Genomic DNA, 17,998 nt, shown 5'->3' with positions numbered 1-17,998 from the left:
ACAAGCGGCAAATGCGGACGGAATTTCCACACGGAGCGTTCATAAATGACCTCACTAGCGGCGGATTAAATTTTACATCCTCACTCTCGAAATTTATCTACAATAATTGATCGCGTCTGGCTGGTCTGGTGATGTGGCTTCTCTTGCTCACCGCACTCTCGGCAAAAGCTTATTGAATTGTAAATTCAGGCAAAGCGAATTCCTGCGTCCGCAAAAGTGACGTTCAATTGGAAAGCTCTTTTGCACTCACTCGCGACCGTGAACTTGATTGCACTCAAGCACCGCGCCGCGTGTAAGTTTCAAGCGGCTGAAGCTCGCGCGCGATTAATGATTTACTCGTCTGATAATTTAGCACCGAAATATTCTGGGAGAAATTACACACAGACACACACACACTCGCCTGCTTATTCAAATGCACGCGCGCACAGTCGATCTCTGCCGGCGATAAAGCAGGTCACAAAAAATCGCATAGCTTTTCATACGCTCGCGATTTTGTTTCTCGCGCACACACGCTCTTCGCACGCGAATCAAGAGCGAAAAGCAAAAGTAGCCGGGCTATTAAACTGCGCCCGTTTTGTCTTTCCTTTCACTGCAATCGAGATGAAGCCATCTGAGGTTATTCAAAATTCCAGCCCGACACTTTCGGCTATAATTTCCCATTCAACTTCGCGCCGGCCGACGGGGTATTATCAAATTAGAACATCCGAGGAAAATTATTGCCGGTCGGAAGGCGTTGAAAAGCTGCACTCGGCCAAAATCAACATTCTCAGCTTGAATATTGTAATTTGCACGTTCGGGCCTAAGGATCGCGTCTCTCCCGCCTAGGCCATTATTTCTGGTGCGATGCCAATTTTCTGACGGCTCGAGAACTCTCTCGTTAAATTTATTAAAAGCTAACAAACGGCCCGTTTGATATCGGCGGTCAAAACACCAGCCCCACCTGATCAATTTCGCCGATCTCTCCTTCAAATAATTAAGTGAGAGGGGTCACCAAATCACTCATAAATTTGCAGACGCTAAACCATTCATTATTTTAATGCTATATGTAGTTAATTTTATTGCAATAGGCTCTGATCCTCGCAAAAATTTTCTCTTGAGAAAGTTTCGTGTTTGTGCAAAAATACACAATATCAAGAAACATTAAAATTTTTGCTCTAACCAAGTCTACAATAATTACTATCAGAAAATTGCTCATAAAAATAAACAAACTTTGATTTGGAGTACTTTGTTTTTAAAGTGAATCATCAACGTAATTAGGACATAGGACCAAGTGTGTATGGTTGGTTTATAAATTTATACTAACGCCTCTTTTAGATTTTGATTATAATTAGTAATTAAATTTGTCTAATATGGTGGGAGTTTTGGTTTAAGTGGTTACAATTTTTACTCTAGGAAATATGTTGATGTGAAGAAACAGACTCCTCCTTGCACGGACTTTATTCATCTAAAGAGCCCGAAGCTGGCATAAAGGCATCAATCATGGCCAAGACCGTAGTAAGATGAAAAAGTCAACTTTTTGCAACGAGGAAAAGTCTGTTTCTTTTACTCATTTTGGTTCAAGTTAATCGTACTTTACAAAGATTAATTTTCTCTATTTTAGTCGAATGCTCGTTGAAATGGTTCCTCGCGAGCGGCAGCGTCTCAGATTTTATACATAATTAGAATACTGGACATAAGCAAAATAGTAAATAAATTAATATTTAAATAAAATTATTGAGACAAACTTGCTGTCATTTGCTATGAAGATGTTGTCATTCTGAATAAATCCTCAAGTTTGGCATTACATGGGTAAAATCGTGAGAAATACATGGTTCCACGCAGTTAAAACAATTAAATCATATTCTTATAAGTTGTTTTATCTTTGTGTTTTTTGCCTTCATTAACATGTATCATAACGTCTATATAGTTCTATAAAAACTAGTTAATTAATTAATTTTTCGTAATTGAATATCTTCCGCGATTAGGTTGATTAAATATTTTTAAAAGATCAAAACGTGGTGATTTCAATGACTGCAAAAATGTTCAAAATGTAAAATTCAGTTGATCATTATTTTTGCAAAAAATAAAATGTGAGCTATGCGAGAGCATACTTTTTTAAAGTCTAAATCTGTAATCGCTCGTCTATCGATTCGCGAAAACGGCTCAATGAGTAAGTGAAATCCCGTCGCCAATTACCCAGAAGTAATAAGGCAAAAATTTGCATGCTCGACTATCCACGAGAGCTGCATGGCAAGTCACCCATGTAACATTCATCCGGGCTGAAATTCCCAGAAATGCGCATGAATATTTCAAAATAAAGACACCGCTAATTTCTTCACTTTCCTCGCACGACTCGCAGTCAGGCAGCCCGCGACGGAATGACGACTACTGCTTGCTTAATTCAGGGAAGCCGGCTGAAAATCCGCACTTCCCTGTGGGTGCAACACGGCGTCTACGGTGGTCGGTGGGGACGAACGCGCGCGGTGAGTAATTAAACGCGGCACCCCACGTGCACAGCGCGGCGCGGCGCGAGATCCTCCGCCGTCGCTGCGTGGAGGGGGCTCCGGCGTGGCCTACATCGCGGCCTGCTCTCGGCGTCTCAATGAACGACTCGCAGTCAGTGTACAGGTGTATCTCGGCTGGTACAGTGTCTGAGTGGCCGTGTGCAATATGTATCAGTCCGGTAGCCGGCACCGCGTGCTCTCCAAGTGACTTCCACACCGCCGAGAACACCCCCGTCCCTCCCGCACCCTGCAGCCTCCCTTACTGGATATCATTCGGCTAGACTGCAGGTATGACGATTTTCATTTACTATTTTTACTGTAAACATTGATTCTAAAGGTGGATTTTTTATTTTCGAAATATCGCAATAGGAAGGAAACTAGTTAATCCGGTCATTTCAATTTTGTTTTTCAAATTTCATGACGAAGAGATTTTCCAACTACTTTTATCAGTTTGGTTCAAGGGATTTCTTGTTTGGTGTAGCGGCTCTTAAATTAATGCACGATATTCACATATTATCAAATATACTAAAAATGTCTTATATTTCTAATATTTAAAAACACACGACAAGCGAGGTGCTGGGAAGTTTCTATGAAAACTGACAAATAAGCTGAAATCTTATCTCCAGCTGGATAATTTTTCCTTTATATTTTTTGACCGACAGTTAAAATGATGATAAAATAATTTTAAAGGTTAAAATCTAAAAATATTCCGTCAGTAAATCTAGTATCTCTTACTCTGCAAAGAACGGGTCCAAAAATTAATGGCTTTACTCTGTTTGATCACCATATGATACAGCATTTCGCGGAACCAAAGAAACTTTCTACACAAAACTGTATCAAAATGATACAACGAGCCCAATCAAAACCAATTAACAGTTAATTTTGCTACCATAACCGTTAAAATATGGACGGAAGCATCCGCTGGGTGGACTATTTAACGTCGCAAAAAGTGCATTATATTTTTTTTTCGCGGCAATAATCATCACCAAACGGAACACACACGCAGACGTGATATGTATGCAGACACAATGCAGCATCAATCTTTCTTCTTTGCAGTCACACGCTCCAACGTGAATAATAACCGCACTCTATATATCGCTGCAGAACCCGCGCGCGTTGTTTCATTCGGTTATTATATGTGCAATAAAAATCACGCTCTGCAACTCTTCCGACTTGGATTTCTTTCTTTCTTTCTCACTCGTCAGTGACTATAGCACAAGATCCGATTTTTATCATTAGGCTAGCTCTCTTTCTCTTGGTTCGGCTGACGATGTACGCGCGGCACACAACGTGTAAATCACGCGATTTGCTGCTCACTCTCTGCATCTTTATTGCCGCGCGCGGTGTTGATTTTCATCTCTCGGCTCATTTCTCGAAAGAACAAAGTGCGCTGGACCACAAGTGGTTGGATGGTAGGTCGGCTGTGCCCGTGAGGACTTTGACCGCACTCGCCGAGCAATAACTCAAAAGATCCCCCTCAGAAATGCTGCTCAGCTTCCCGTTTTCATGGTTCTGCTTCTCTGATTTTTGAATTTATTTCCATCTTGCACGTGATGTGTGTTTCGCTGCACGTCAATCCTGCGGCGTCCCTCGTTAACATTTTCCGGATTTTTCGCTTCAAGTGGAAATTGCTGGACAGTAAAAGGGCGCGTCAAAGGAGCATGCACCGTAAAATTTTTACTGCTCTACCCTTTCATAAGTAAAGAGAAAAAAGCGTTTCAAAGGAAAACAATCAAATTAATCTCTTTTGCTAAAAGCCTCAACTAAACCTTTTAATTACCGTGAGATCTTCGCCTCGCGTCCAAGATTGTAAAAAAACTGCGGTGGAGAGGATGAGTTTTGCCCTTTGACATTTGCAACTTTTAGAGCTCAAAAATTTGCGGCGGCTGAATGTGTGTCAGGAGGGAAGAGGAAATTGCTCAAATTAGGCGCAATGGTGCGATACCTGGTGATGGTCCGGGCCGCGGCAGGAGTCCGTCCGCGTGCTTCAATTACCCAGTCACCGTGCGATACGGGCACCGCGGACGAGAAAACAAATCGCGGCTCGAGGGAGAGAGGAAGGAGAAAGAATGGGATAAAAGAAAGTGCGGCAAACGAAAGATGAGCAGAGAAAGGACGAAAGTGCCGACGCGGAAAAGTCGCAATGTGTGAAACTAGAGCCGATTTCATGCTGGCGCCCCGATTTTTATTTTCACCCAAGTATTTTGATATGTTAATAAGGCCAATATATTTTTGACAACCGTGATTTTTCAGATTTCAATTAGCCCAGATTTCTGCATTATGCCAAGTGAATGATCGGGTCCAGGAGAAACTAATCGAATTGAAATGAAAAGGTTGATGCACAAGATTTCTGCGAATATAGAGCTCTCAATTTCATTATACCACTCAATTAATGCAACAAGTCTTTGGAAAACACGCACCTTGATATCAGAATTAGTGGATAAACGCAGCGTTATATTCGTGCTCAAGCGTGACGTAGTATGCAAACGCGCGAGTGAAATTACCATCCGTGAGCAGCTCGTAAATCAATTCAAAGTACTATCAGTTGTGCGTCGATCTGCGTGTTTGAATATGTGTGTGCGAACAGGGCAAAAGAATGTGCAAACTGCTAGAAAGTGTTAAAAGCAGATGAGGCGGCGAAGGTTGCGGCTGGCTCACTGGAGTCACGACTCTTGGCTACCAGATTTTCAATCCTCGCCGCTGGTCCGTTTTTTCTTCTCTTGCAGACCGCTCAGCTTTCGACCTCTCATGAATATTAAAATGCAAATGAGCCCTTTTACCTGCCGCCGGTACGAAAAGTGAAAAATTACGTCTCGATATGTTGCAATTTATTTTTACGACAAACGAGCTACTCGTGAAATTGAAAAGCGCGGCATCTTTTGGTATTCAATGGACGGAAATTAATCTTATTACTTTGTCGCAAGTACATTTTTCGTCCTTGCATTTCGCTGCAGCCTTGTGGAAAATTGCAAGGATGCGAGAGTGGCTGCTGTGTCCTCATGTAACAAAGCGTCACGAGAAGTGAAAAGATGTGATAATAAATTGGCACTATTTCGTAACTCAACAATGTGTTTGTGGAGTCAAAAATTTTCGCGGCACCACTTTCTCCGTGAGATGCGTTGGGCAGGTATGATGTCAGTTAATTGAACGCTCACAGTTTGCTCGTGCACAATGCAAACAAAGAATGCAATTTGTCGCCAGCCAGCACCAGAGCGGTAAAGACGAAGCTCTGGAGACAATATCAAGCCGAGGAGAAACACTTTCACCCCCGCTTATTGTTTCTTAACTATATTAGCAAACATTTGATAATAGATTTAAGAAAGTGTGTTGTTTACTCACCGAATCAAAACTCGAGTGTGTATATGTGACTAACAATATGTTAGTGGCCTGCGATAAACACAAGTGTTTCGATGAGTTTCTTTTGAAAAAATAGAAAATTTAACTGTGGAATCTGATGTTAGTAGAGCAATCAGCCGATTTGGCTTCGGAATATTTGTCGTTGTTAAAGGAATTACAAAAAAATCTGAAAATTCCTTTAAAATCCTATATCTCTAAAGAACTCAAAACCAATCTTGTTTGGTTTGTTATGGTATAAAAAATAACTCAGCATTATCTCCCTTTCAGTTCATTCACTTGAGCTGTAGTGAGAGAGGCAAACTATGAGAAAAAGTGGCGCCCGGTGTGATCTCGATCTCCGTAGGTGTCAAGCCAAACTCACTGATAGGAAATGTCCAATAAAATTTACAATAAAACCGCTTTTTCACACAGCACTCCTTACAAAAGTCGAATTTGTTTACCGCTACACTTTTTCGTCCGGAATTCACGCCTTATTTTCTTTCGATCGCCCGCAGTTATTTAATCTCCATGAGAAAAGTTGCACCACGCGGAGATTCCCGAAAATCAAAAGTAGTGTGATGTCTCGCTCCAGATGCAAAAGTGGAGACGGAGCAGTTTATTCATGCACGAACTTCGCCCACAATGACAACATTGCCGTTGATAATGAGTTGGTCTTCCATTAATCAAAACAAATCACCGCTTCCATTCTTCCATTCAGCGTCGCACGGTGCGAAACAGTGCAAATAGTTTGCATTCAGCTGCGAGCACGCCGGATTGATTTGTCTTAAAAAAGAGAGATGGCCACGAAATTAAATTGGAGCAAACACTGATTTGAATGCGCGTATCTCAGGTTCCATCTGACGCTGCGCCGCACACAATGAATAGGGAGACGCGTGTGTCTCCATCTCCTCCTTTTGTCCTTGTTTCGGTCCTCTCAGAAAGAGGAGAAATTTGTCCTTTTGAGGAACGGCCGCGACGTGCGCGTACGTGTGCAAAACCATTCTGGCTTTTTTGAAATTTATTGCCGCGGATGTTCATCTTTTATGTAGGGAACACCAGTAACTTTACGAGGTTTTGGCTGCTATCGTGGACAATAAATCTGCAAATGAAGTTATAAACGATCCTGGCGAGAACTCGTTTATTATTACTCGAGTTTGAACTTTCCATTTTTTTTAGAGAACGCGCGATCAAACTTTTTTCGACATTCCTAAGCAGGTCAACCGGGAAGATGCTCGGTTCTCTTAATATCAATTAATCTCGTCGAGTCATCCCTCCAGGGTCCTTCAAAACAAAGGAAAACAACTGGAAATGAGTTGAGCGAGTTTGTTTATTGTGGCTAATGTGGCTATTGTGTTGCCGGCCGTTCCATCTTCACTCGAAATGCCCTCAAGTGGCTAATCTGTTTGGTACAACGACGGAAAAGTGTTAGGCAAACACGAAAGCGATGGAGGAAAGCGCCTTGAGTGTCAGCGCAGGTACCGTACTACTTCTCCTCATTACCGAGCTTTTATCAATTGATGCGATGAAGTCTCATTTATTGTGTCTGAACAGGCGAGCTAAAGAGGGCTCAGGGAAAATGCTTCACACGGGGAAAGTGGTATGGAATATGAAAGGTGGGTTCCTTTTAGAGCTAGCGCCAAAGAATGGCGTTTCAGATCTTAAAATTAGGTGTGGGATATTCATCAGTAACTCGAAAGAGAAAATCAAGTGTTTTGCACTCGAGGAGAGGCCAAAAATAACCCAATAAATAAAGAGAGTGAGCACATTATAATAGAGTAAATATAATGTAAAATGTTGTATTGATGAATAAACATGCGTCTCGGCTCACTCAAAACGGTAAGTTAAAACATGATCAGGAGTAAAGTTTATCAAGAAATTGCTTTACTCTGTATCAATTTAAAAAGGCCCTGGATTGGACGATTGTCATCTATTTAATATGAAAGTAGTTGTTTGATCATTTTTACTTAGTCATTTCACCCTGACAAATGTTAATTATTCGATTTTATTAATAGGTAGGGTCTATGTGCGTATTTTTTCTATATTCTGTTTGAGGATACAAAAGATTAAATGGAAAAGCAAATATTAAAATCCAAAACACCGTTGCTTCTCCCATTATATTCGTAAGGATGTATGTCCAGCAAGAAATCGGATATCCGCGTATTCTAAGTTTATTTCGATGGATATCTTTAGGACAAACAATTTCTTGCTGGGTAGATGAAACTGGTTTTTTGCCTCGAAAAATTAGTTCATAAATTTAACTTCAACTTCTCTAATTAAAAAAACGTTTGTGCGTCTTGTGAATCTCCTCTTGCTAGATTTATTTCAATTTTATTAATCATACAGCGACATACCTGGATAATACATAAAATGTTTGTAAATGAGGCTAAAATAAAAGTGCTGCTATAATCATAAATTTCGGGTGAAGAACTCATTCTCTGCTGAACGTGTCATTAACTTTACAAGGTATTCGATACATATCTAATGTGATGTATAGCCACGCAGCATGACACCTTCGCAAATAGTAGGTGAATGCTCAGGTGGCTGGCCATCGTCTTGCCTGCATCTCGCGGTCCAGGCCGTTAATGCAAAATAAACAAAAAACGCCTTGCGCCTGAAGCCACAAGCGCGCTAACCACTAAAAGTGCATCAGGAAACATTGTCCGCGCGGCCGAGTCAGTTATATTCTCTTGTCTCGACTCTTTCAAATAATGCAAACAGACGCGCCGGCGACCAGAGATAAAAGTCGGAACAATGTGCCGAGAGAGAGAAAGAGAGGAAAGCAGCTCATTAAAATCTGCGCCGACAAAAAGCGCAGGCAAAGCAGCGTGCACCAGTAAGTTGAACGCGCGCGAGCGTCGAGTGAACGAGCGCAAGCAGGGTGATGGAGCAAAAAATCGCGGCAGATGGGTGTCGTGCCCACACACACTCGAGTAAAAACAAAGGTTTAACGAACTCCATTCGTATCTCAATGTCTTAATCAAGCGGTCGGCTATCTATCGGTGTGCAGAAAAAGCAGATCGGCTTAATTAGCGCCTCGCAGAATCCGACCAAAACAAAAGGTAGGCGCGAGAGAATGTGTGAGTGCTCTGCTGATGGGCTCGATTTGGTCGCCCAGACTAGACTGATGTGTGTGACGGCTTAATTTCCTTCCTAGCGGTTCAGACGAGCTTTCCTCTGCACCAAACGAAAATTTTATGAGGTGCAATCAAATCGAACAAATTGAAACGAGTGCCGTCTCACAATGGGGAAGTCAAACAAGAAGCATCTTCACACTTGCAGTTTCAGTTATTTTGAAACTTTTGTGACCAGTTATGACTGAATTTTATAGAATTTAAGAAACGAGAATAATTTGATAATCTGGTGGTAATTTTCAAATTAAGTACTTATGACCCTGAAGAATATTTTATATTTATTAAAATTTTGGATCTAAAAAATTGGTTGCAGGCTAACATTTACTCAGGTAGACGTGTTATGCAATTTCCGTGGAAATATTAAGTTCAATTAACTCACGCCCCATTTTTTTAAATAAAAATGTTAAATTGAATTTCAGTAGGCATTAATTTTTAGTTCATCCTGGCACCGTTTTCGTTTAAAACTATACCACCGCCATTTTTCTGCAGCAAAAAACAGATCCCTTTCGTCAGCTCTCATTCTGCAGCCCGTCATTAAGAACGAAAGTCTTTTCCTTCATCACGATTTTTTCTGAGCTTACCAAGCGAAATGTGTATAACACGAAACAACTGCTAATCTGAGTGTGATGATAACGCCGCCGCCAAATCTAGGTTTAAAAGGGGGCCACTGCGGTCGAAACCTAACCCGGTAGTCAAACGAAGCGAGACTTTCTGCTTCTTCTTCTTCTTCTTCTCTGGAATATATCGCTCCGGCCCGTCTGCTCATCCACTCCAAATTATATTTTCACCGTCGCTCGCGCGCGCACACACATACACGCTGAGTCGACAATTATCTTAAGTCATGATTGCCGCCGCGCTGTATACATACATATGTGTAATTAGTCCTGCTAACTGTAATACTTTCTCGATATGCTCTTATCTGATGATGTATTAATTTACTGCTTGATGCTTGTGTTTCTCATTTCGTCTCCGCGTCTTTTATTTCGATTCGCTCTGCGTGCACACAAAGACTTGATTGTCTCTTTTTGTGCCGATGCGGCTATCGGAGCAATTGAAGTCGCGCGAATTAATATTTATCAAGCTGCTCGACCGTGCTCAGCAAAAGGAGAGAGCGAAAATGTACCAAATAATGTTGCTTAATCGCACGATTTCTTGTACTCAACATTTTTGCCGTGAACCATCTCAATCAATCAAGCACCTGAAATGCGGGAAATGCGAAACACTGGCGCTTAAAACGATTAAAAGCTGCACATTCTCTTAAATTACAGTGCTGGCGTGTGTGTATATATTGTGCGTCGGACGACAATAATTTTACACCGTCACAATTAGTACATTATACACAAGACGAGGAACATAATCTCCACGCGAGTAGTTAAATGCGCACGATAAATCCGAGAAGTGCATAAACGAGCGTTTACTTACACGCATGCATGCCTTATTATTTCTTCCATATAGCCGCCGAGGAATTTTCACCTTTGACGAGGTGAAAAATGCCCCTGAGTCGCACTTAGCTGTGTAATTAATGGGATTCCTGAGCGACGGAGCCAGTCATTCACTCCTCCCTTGTTGCAACAGTAATGGAGACAGTGCAGCGGATCCGATCTCTCGTTGAATAAATTAAAGACGCGCGTTGGGGAATTAATCTTATTGTGTGGTTTTAGGATTTACCAGCACACACGGCAGACAAAGACGCTTTTTTGCTCATAGACGAAGATTAAGTTGCTTATTAATCGCGCGAGCTTCTAACGGAGACGTGAAGCACTTAAGATTAGAATACACAATAATCCTTTATTCTGGTTAATTGAGAGAGTGGAGAGATGCGCTCGCTAGATGAATATATATTAAACACTACTTGCCTCGCTGCAGGAATTTCACCCTACAGCGGAATTCCTTCACCTGTCAGCTCTCCTTCCAAGACGTAATATTGAAAAAACTAATTCATCTCTAGAACAAAGATCCCTCTCGTGTTTATGTGTTTGACACACTTGCAAAGCAAAAAAATACACTGAAATCTGCATTTTTGCGAGACTTCAAAGTGTGCCAAAATTCAGTTTTTCCATGCCGAAATAAACTATTATGCTAATAAGAATGGCAGAAATTTGCCGCGGTCAAATTGATTACATCGCGATCGTGTTGCAATAATGGACCAACACACACACAGCCTCTGCATTCTCCTGCGCCAAACAAAGTGCTGCTGATCCGTGGGCGCTTCGGTCTCACCACTGCCTCATTCTTTCAGCGTCGGAAGCTCCATTATTATTTGAATTGATAACTTTAATGTGGATTAAATTGCCATTTGGAGAGTAGATTACAGCAGGCGCGAACAAGCGGAATCGCTGCATCATCCTCACAGATAATATAACAGCTCTTCTTCGTCGCCTCACGCGTTCGAAAGAAAATTCAGAGAGCCGCGTCAGAGAGAATTGCAACGGTCAAAATATGTACAGCCAAGTGTTTCATTACAAAATCGAGGCTATCCTGGTGTCAAAATTTGAACTGCGTAGTTACAATAATTACGCAAGAACTTGCAATTACGCTCTTATTAACAATTGAAGGTTGTAACTCGAGAAAGCTGCAGTTTTTAACTCATGATGAGTTTAATTGCTGTTCCTGCCATTCAAAGACACAAAAATATTTTTTAAACGCTCCTAATTTTCAACAATTTTTTTAAAATTATTTTTAAAGACCCAATTAAATGAAGCGTATGCCAAAGGGTGTAATGAAATTGAATGAAACCTAATTTACGGATTGAAATCTGAAATCTTTTCTGGATGAGAAACCACACAGACGGAGTACCACTTTTCGGTGCTGACCCGCCTCAAACTGTCGATCCGCCGGAGTAATTTAACGCTCGAATCTAGATCAATGGAGTGCATCGCGTTGTATATCCTCGTCAAGCAGCAGCAATTTGGCTGCGGAGAATCAATCAGCAACATAACTGCGCGCCCCTGATCGAAAACGCTGGCTGAATTTTTCGCAATAACAAAAGCACTCAGGTGAATAATGTAGCGTTAGGTCTATATGGTAATTGCTACTACCGACGATATGTGCGTATGGCGCCGACGAGTAATGAAAACGCGCATTCCACCAAATCGCTTCTCTCTCTCTTTCTTTCGACGGGAAAAGCTGCGGCCGGACAGCCGAGAGTGGATGGAGCTCGCGGCGAATTCATCCGCATGACGATATGTTTGAGCTGATGGTCGCTTTGTGCACCACTCATGTGTACGAATAATTGCACAAACGAGGCGTGCGCCTGCTTTCATCTTCAGCTTGAACTTGGGTATATTGCAGAGCGGCACTCGAAAAATGCAATATATTGGCATGAATGCAGACGTAACAAAGAGTCGTACCCGAACCGTTTTGGCTGAATTGTTATTGAAATTGTTTCGACAATGAATATTTGTAATAAAAATTTAACTGTTTTACCTGATCCATTAGCATGTTGAGTTATGCAGAATTTACTCGGTTGTTTGGAAACCAAATTTTATTCTAGCCTGAAGTGTGGTTGACCAGGGTAGGCAACCCCTCGACACTCGAGTTGTGCAGGATGCATAACGAACTAAACCATATTATATATACAATTATTATAAATTACTCAGGTTCTCGAGAAGCTCGTAAAGTCCAGCATATCAATTAAAAAGTGCAAAAAATGGCAGTTTCATTTGCGTCTTTCCTGTTCTGGAGCCGCGCATGCAATCGAGTGTCTGTGTGTGTACAAATGCGTGCGCAGAAGCATAATTTTCCGCCGGCCACTCACTTGACAACCAGTTTCTCCGCGCGCGCACACACGGAGGACATTTAAATTACGCGTGTATGTATCTTAAATAGCTATAGCCAGAGTGGACAACATTTCAACGTCCTATCAACCCTTCTTCTCTCTCTTTCTCTCTCTTGCTGGAGAACGAGAAAATAGGCTTGCATAATGCTAATGGCACGTCAAAAGCCATTGGCTACTGCGTTGAATAATATCAAGCAACGCGGCCAATAATGAGGTGATCGCGCGGGCATTGTCTGCGCGGCGGCGGCGGCCGCAAATATTGTTATTCAGAGATAAATCATCATTAACGAGTAGAACCGACGCAATTAAATACCCCGATGCGGGCTGGCGAGCGGAATAAATTTGCCGGCAAATGATGGGATTACAGATTTTTCTCCCGTCGTTCATGCTTCTCTCTGCTCCTTTCGCGCTCACACATTGTGTCACACAACAAATAATGCAGATTTAGGAGTAGCTCGTTCGTGCCGCAAACCCCGTCCGCTCTTTATCATTGTGAATAATTGAGTGGGAGTCTGGACGAGCGTTATTTTTAGCACAAATTAGACAAAAATCTGTTAACATCAACAAACAGGTTTGACGGATCTCTCGAATTCATTCGTTGATTTTATATGTTCTGTTCGTCTTTATCTTGTTAAAAATAAGAGAAAACAAAAAATGACGAAGTAAAATAAAAGTAATTTGTTATTTCATCCATTGATGGTGCACGATGAGTTATGATTTCTCTTAAATGCGATTTTCTTTATTTTTATATTTGATGACTTGTTTAGGAGAAAGAGACTGAATTGAACTAAGACTGCCTCGTTTGGACTGCCTCTGCACACTTAAATTAATTCTCGTGCACTTAAGTAGTGTGCACACAACATTTCAAAACCTTTTCAATTCCTGGTTTACGTGATCAAATCCTGATCATATTTAAGATTTTTCAAAATAAATTCCACAATTTCAATCCAATACATCGCATTTGACTGTAGGTTTAGAAGCATGCATGTAGATCATAAATTTAAATGAACTGCAAAATTGTACAAATTTGATTTTTTAATCAGGATGGGTGACAAGGGGAAATTATCTCACTTATTCTTGCACTGTCCGCAGCTGTTTGGTCCTTTAGGCTTCATCAGCAGTGCTAAACAAAAGCAACACTACTTTATATCTGCAAAGGATTTGAAACATCCGGCCGTTGAAAGTGACTGAAGTAACTTACTGAGCAATGAAAAAGAGAGTAATTAAAGTGAGAAAAAAGACGATATTTGGCATGAATTTTCTAACAAAAAAAAACCTAAATGTTGCATCGCACCTCTGTAAGTAAACAATATTTAACGGCGCTGTGAGAGAAAACCATACAACACTAAAGTGTTTGGACAAAAATTCTTGAATTTTGTTAGTGAATTTTTTGAGGACATTAAACCGGCAGCCCTATAAACCTCACCTGCAACAAAGTTCTCTCCAACACCAAAATTCCTGTCCACATCTTCTGAGAATCGCTTTCCAAGGAAAAAATGTTGCCCTAAATTTATGGTGCTAATTGAATTTGACAAATCAATAATTTACACTCCTGTTTTGTCAAAAACAAACATCGAAAGGTGTTGCTGTAAACTCCGGCCGGGATCAATCATTTAATGACTGAAAGAACAATGGCAAGATTGGTAGCGAACATTTCATTCCATTCATTTCGGTCCGCATTCTTTTCGCCCGCATCTAAATTACATACCCATCCATCACGTAGCGCGCGGCATCGGAAGCCGGAGGATCGAGAACCGCAGAATCGATCATCAAACAGAATGAGTTGCAAATTGAATTCGCACGCAGCTGCCGGCATTGTCTGAACTAATGGACAGATAACAATAATTAGTTATTCACGCCATATTGGCATGAAGGCGAAAAACGAGCGAAATGGCCGCGGGTGCGATTTCGATTGAATTCCTCCTGCCGACCAGCTAATTAAAACCACCGCACTCTTGTTTGTTTACCACGGTGACCCCTTTCTTTCAGTGTCCTTTCACTGACGAGTCTATTCACATCGGATACATATTCGAATTTTCATTTCGCTCGTTCGCCTGCTCGACTACACTTTTGCTGCCTCGATTTCGTTCGGGCTCCTCTCCTTTCCATGCTCTGAATCGCTCCTTGAGTATGCAGATTAAATACTTCTCCTGCTCATTGCAATTAATTCGCACGTGAGAATGGGGCTTGTTTGTAAAAACGATAGAGCGCAATCAGCAATCGGAACACCCAGCAGAGCATTCCGAAGGGGAAATTATTCAAATTAGTTTTTACCGCGTGTTTGATGCTCATGGTAATAGAACTGTGAAATCGAATTACTGGCTTGCAATGTAAAAGAGGTTTTCTCAAATAATCATCCGTTTTTATTTTGGATAATTAGTGCAATTTCCACGTTCACATAACTCGAAATTTTTGGTTTTTCTCGTTTTTCCTCTCCATTGCACAAACGTAAAACATTGTACGGATGGCAAGAAATCGTTTACTTCTGGGTATTGCCGAAATTTCTCGCTTTTGAGCGACTGACCTGTTTGAGCTGGAATTCGCAGAGCGCACTTTTTGCGCAGGAATTCCGTTGTGCGGCGAGCAGGTCTTAGAAATTTCAAATAATGTTTTTCCTCCTGCACCATGCGTTGTTTTGATGTTTGCACAGGCAGATTAATTTCATTCAACTAACCACAAAAAGCTCTTTGCTTTGATACGAGTTTCAAGGCAGGTATAAAAAAGAGGTGAGTATTTATTTTCTTTGGCCGTTCTCGCTAAGCAACGAGAGCACGAAAGGAGCACATTCAATCAGAGCTCTGCAAAACAAACTTGTATAAACAAATAATAATAAAATTGCGGTTCTTATAATGATGATGGAATAAAAAATTCTTCAAATATAGAGGCTCGTCTTCTGGATTACAATTTGCTGAGCGTTGATTTCTTTAAACAGCACAGTTACAATTGGATAAATTCTTACATTTAGTGACACATAATTAATCCGATGCATGAAAATTAAACGCTAATTAAAGGGTATCGGTAATTCTTGACATCTTCTCACTTGTGCAGGTCTACCGCCGAGGCTGGAAATCAATCGATGCATGTTCCCTTTAGTGTCACGCGGCGTTCCTTGTCTTGTTCCGTGCTAAATTAATTTTTAGCACGATTCGCGTGAAATGTGGCGGTGCTCGGAGTAACTTTTCGCACGCACTTTAAGCTTTAAGCGAGTGTAATTAGCGGCGGAACAAACGAACTAACTCAATAAAAATCGTCTCAGCCGACCATTGCTTGTTTTAACTGTTCCTCGGTTACGGCGCCAGCGGAGCGGTAATTATAATCTACATGCACCAAGTGTAGTACATTTATACTTGCAACAGAATATCATGCATTTCGAATCCATCGCGCACTTGAATTCCATAAAAATTAATTGCCATCAAAACAAAGCGGAAAACAGTTGAATAATGCACCGGCAGCAGCTGGCGGGATTTTTTCCTTCCTCATATCCTATACCGACGATGAAATCTCACGATGTGTGTATATATGGCAATTAAAATCTCCTTTTCCCATTCAATCCGCGTTCTGCTCGAATCTCTGCTCTGCTGGGGTGCAAAAACTCGAGACATAAATCACCTGTTCTTGATCCTCTTGTTAAATCAACGGTGAGATCGGGAAAATCTTGCATCAGAGAGCTTGAGATGAGGATTTGCAATTATTTTCGTTTACAAAAGAACAAAAACATGCAATGTAATATTTACTATTGGATAAAAGATATTTAATTTAGATATTTCTCTACTTTGCGACACTTTGCGATTCAAAAATTTTGGATTGGTGCTGGCCTCTGAAAAAAATTATTTTACTTTGTGCAAGCCTCACCAGCAGTATGTAATAAATTAGTTCGAATAATTTTATTGAAGAAGGGAAATATTTGAATAAAAATTCATGTAATTAGAATTCCAATAGGAGCTATTAAGATTTTTAATGAAAGTTGTTCCTTGCCTTCAGCACTTCTGAAACGGCACATTTTATGAAGCTTTACACAGTCTAAAATAAAAAAAAAAACTGACAACTTTATTACGACTGCAAAGAATATATTTTCAACCACTTTCACGCAAGAGGTGTTTTGGAACACCACATTTTCCGCGACCCAAGTGGGACAGAGTTACGGCAATGGCTGCGCTGCGGAGATTGACAGATAAGCGCGGGGCGACTTTTTAAAATTTAATTAATCCGGCGTCTGCTTACGATACCCATCTGCTCTAGCCGCATTTATTTCGCCGCATGCATTGTGTGCCTGTGTACCTGTGAAAAGCTGCAGGCCGTAACTGCATATGCCTCTACATGTAGCGAGCGCTTACCGTTTCAGAAAGAGGAAGAAGACACGCTCCGGGAAACGCGCGCGCCGCGCGGCTACAGAAAAATCTCGCGTCGCACATGTGAATTTCAAACTGAAAATGTATGCACGAGCACCATTTATAGGACCGGCCGGCGAATTTGCATCTCATTGAGAGTCGATTGGTGATCGCGCGCCGCTGAAAACGACTCGGCGCATTTTTATGATGTTATTTTCACTGCGGAGACGCGTCTGCAGAGCAGCACACAGCTTCTTTTGTGCGCGCTGAAAGTGGTCCAGCGCGGATGAATTTATTGGATCGGCACAACGTAAACGCCACCGTGTGCAACCAGCTCGCCAGCCAGCATGACTCTCGAGCAGAATAATGAGAAAGGCTTTTTTTGACTTTGTTCTTTATTCCCGCGTGCGGAGCCCTCGGCTTTCTTTCTTACTTCCATTTCGCCAGATTGGAGACCGCGACGAGTGCACTCCTGATTTCGGCCGCGACTCCAGATCCAGACGCCCATACTCGTTTCAAACGAAGCTGTGCTAGGTTTCTTTTCTTACACTCTCGACGATTTTAATTGACCCTTGAAGGGGATTCCTGATTAGCGGTCACTGCAAGAGCCTCTCCATATTTAGCTATTCTCACCAGGGAGCTCTATTTCGTCGAAATGGATATTAAGGAAATATGAAATTCAGGCAGTCTATTTAGTAACAGTGATCTGCAGTTTTCACTTCATCACTTTATCAAAAGCCGCGACTCTTTTTAATGTTAAAATGGGTCTAAAAGAATAATTAGTTTGTGCTCTAAATTATAAGGGAGACCTATCTAAGATGTAAGCTAGATTTTAAAACGGCTGCAAGGTGTCTAAAGAGAAAAATGTTATTATCATTTTTTTACTGTACGTGTAATATATGATTTTATTTTTCACTTCAATTTTTTATATTACCTGTCAAC

The 17,998-nt window shown here is 41.3% G+C and overlaps 1 protein-coding gene across 1 annotated transcript in view; it reads left to right on the top strand.

The window, feature by feature from the left end:
• The first annotated feature begins 2,576 nt into the window (after window positions 1–2,576).
• The window catches only part of LOC135937318 (serine proteinase stubble-like), a 28,676-nt gene continuing 13,254 nt past the window's right edge, over window positions 2,577–17,998 (top strand). The window contains exon 1 of the mRNA XM_065480470.1: window positions 2,577–2,771. The gene's annotated coding sequence lies outside the window, so the exon portion shown is untranslated. The remainder of the gene's footprint in view (window positions 2,772–17,998) is intronic.

This window comes from Cloeon dipterum, chromosome 1 (genome assembly GCF_949628265.1).
Source record: "Cloeon dipterum chromosome 1, ieCloDipt1.1, whole genome shotgun sequence".
Taxonomy (NCBI): domain Eukaryota; kingdom Metazoa; phylum Arthropoda; class Insecta; order Ephemeroptera; family Baetidae; genus Cloeon; species Cloeon dipterum.
Note: the sequence above shows the minus strand (reverse complement) of the source record. Positions and strands in the feature narration are given on the sequence as shown.